We start from the raw sequence: 2,785 nt of genomic DNA, 5'->3' as shown, positions 1-2,785 counted from the left end.
ACAGCTGTATGTATTACCTAAATACATTTTAATTAATAGCCACGATTACAGCAAGTTTCATTATTATATAGTTGATTTTTAGTAAATGTTTGCTAATTTTTGATAATTTCGCATACCTTTGTAAGCTGTAATTTTAATTTAAAATACTAATATTTTAATTATATGACTATTATGTATAAAGCTTTGCAAGATCAGTTTCATATTAAGTATCTGTGGAGATACGAATCCAAACTGTTTTTCACATTTTAAGTTCATCGCCTCGGTAGCGCAGTAGGCAGCGCGTAAGTCTCATAATCTTAAGGTCGTGAGTTCGATCCTCACCCGGGGCATTTGTTTTTTATATTTACAGTAGTGCTTCATTAAGTTTTTGCAAAATTTTATTTCAGTTTTTGTGTTTTATTATTTCTTGAAAAATACGTAATAATTAATACCACGTTCAATTTTATCACAAAGTTTATTTGTGTTTGTTTTCTTATAACTAAATAAGCCTCAAAACGATTCATCTGGCGATGCTCCACAGGGAATGGCAATGGGCCGTATTCTTAGCCCTCCCACAGCCTCGACGTCCGGGGCTTAAAAGATAAGGGACGTGACCCTGGCGCAGTAGCTGTTAAGTGTTAAGTTAAGTGGGGGCCTTACGTTTCCTATTTCAGATGGTCACCGGCTGCGCGACCTTGACGGAAACCGTAACCGGCTTAGCCGTAATCAGTTAGTTCTCCTCAAGCTACCGCGGTAGCTGACAGTTTAAAATGGATTCCATTATCGTGGAGAACAAGGAGGTCATGGCTATAAGCCTATCATTGGACGGGTCTCAGCGGTTGCCTTTTTTTAGAGATCGAGTGCATCAAAGCTGTCTTCCAGGTGTTCGGGACGACGTCTAATGCGTATGATTTCCGGAAAAGACGCGTTAAAATTGGACTTATAGAGCCAAATAAAGGTATGAAGGCAAAAGGCTTCAAGTATTATTATCTTGTTGATTTTTATCATGATCAATTAAATATTATTTAAATAGATTATATTGACGTAAATAAATGATATCATGTTAATGATTTTTATTTATCTTTGCTGCCCCTGCCATTGAAATCAACTATATATATATACATTATACATTATACTGCTAATGTTAATGTTGCTGTATAATTTATACAATTTATTCATTTATGCCGAGTCCCGATGACCCGATTACAAGTTATATATCAATGAAGTGATGATTTGGTTAGAAGAATTGAAACTAAAGCCGGTTAAGCGACGATGAATTTTCGTAAGCTTTGTATTTCATCTCGGCGGTGAAGGAAAACATTGCAAGGAAAGCACGTGGTGGTTGAAAATCTGACAAGTGCATCCTCCGTATTTGAGTAGCGCGATGAAGTAAGATTCTCCCTCAAAAAGGAAGGGAGGCCTTAGAATAGCAGTGAGACTTTTACAAGCTGTTACTTTATTTACTTCATTAATTTATAGTCTCCAACCACAAGAAGATAAAAGCCAAATAAATAACATTTGACATTGAAATGATGCGATGTCATTGGCCGAGAGGTTGAATATTCTATAATATTAAAAAATGATGTCATAACGTCGACGAAGCTATTATCGAAACTTTAGAAGTAAAATTAAAGTTGGTATAAGTCGTTTAAATAAATAGCTTTCTAATATAAATAATGACGTATTAATCAAGAACTGTTAGTTATGTGCAGTATCGTTGACCTTTTAGCAAAGGTTTGTTTATCTTTATTCCTCCTTCGATTGGAATAGGCTATATGTAAAATTTTCATTTATTGTAACACGCTGTATATTCATAAGCGGTGTAGGTACATAAAAGAAAATTGTTATTAAAAGTTATAAAATGCCGTGTCTGTGAAATATTGACGTCCCGTAACCTAAGTGACTTTGAATAATCACCGAGGAAGCATCAATTACTCGACAACAGATTAATCGTTTTAACAAACCTTTTAAGGTATAGATCGTCTTGCCTCGGATTGGCTAACTTGTTTCTTATCAAAAATCTTATATATTAAAATGTATATTTTAATAAAACGCTAATTGATTTTGATGTTATATTTAAGAAAAATCATACTTACTTGATTTCAAAAAAAAAATATTTTTAGGCATAAATAATTAAATCAACGTCTATTTTTTTATGTAGAAAAACGATTTCCTGAGTAATGGAATCTTTAAAATTCGAATTTCGAAGCGGTACGATTCATCCAATTTGAAACAGACGCTTTAGTAAACGAAATACACAAAGTTTTTTGATACGAATGTTTTTCAATTCGACAACAAAGAGAAATTCGATCATCTCGATTAACTTTTTAGAAACTTATATTTTAAGATTGCCAAGTTGATGTATGACATGTAGATGGGCGAGGAAATAGGTCACCTTATGGTAAGTGGTCACTGCCCATAAGCATTGGTGCTGTATAATATACCTACAATGGTTACGTACAACCGTAACATAACGAAACAAAGTATTGGTGCTTGGGGGCAGAAAATATTACGAGTGGGTTATACTCTAGACAGGATTACACAAAACCTTACCACCTAAAACAATTATTTAATGGTGTTGCCTATATTGTACGACCTAAATTAACGCTATAACCATTTTTACATTAACTGCCATATAAAGGTAACGAGTAACCCAGTATGCATTCAGCATACTCACACATAGAAAAAAATGTTACCTTATTTATTTCAAGAGACAATCAATGCTCTTGTTCTGACGTTGGGCGACTGTTTGTAATTGGAATGTTACATTTTTTGTTATGATTTATCTCTTTTCCTATTTAACGCT

The 2,785-nt window shown here is 33.8% G+C and overlaps 1 non-coding gene across 1 annotated transcript; it reads left to right on the top strand.

The window, feature by feature from the left end:
- Positions 1 to 256: 256 nt before the first annotated feature.
- Trnam-cau lies at positions 257 to 329 on the top strand. Its single transcript has one exon. It is a non-coding gene; the product is annotated as a tRNA-Met (tRNA).
- The last annotated feature ends 2,456 nt before the right edge of the window (positions 330 to 2,785 follow it).

Source organism: Vanessa atalanta, chromosome 18, assembly GCF_905147765.1.
Source record: "Vanessa atalanta chromosome 18, ilVanAtal1.2, whole genome shotgun sequence".
Taxonomy (NCBI): Eukaryota; Metazoa; Arthropoda; class Insecta; order Lepidoptera; family Nymphalidae; genus Vanessa; species Vanessa atalanta.
The sequence above is the reverse complement of the archived record's forward strand: the minus strand, read 5'-3'. Positions and strand labels throughout refer to the sequence as shown.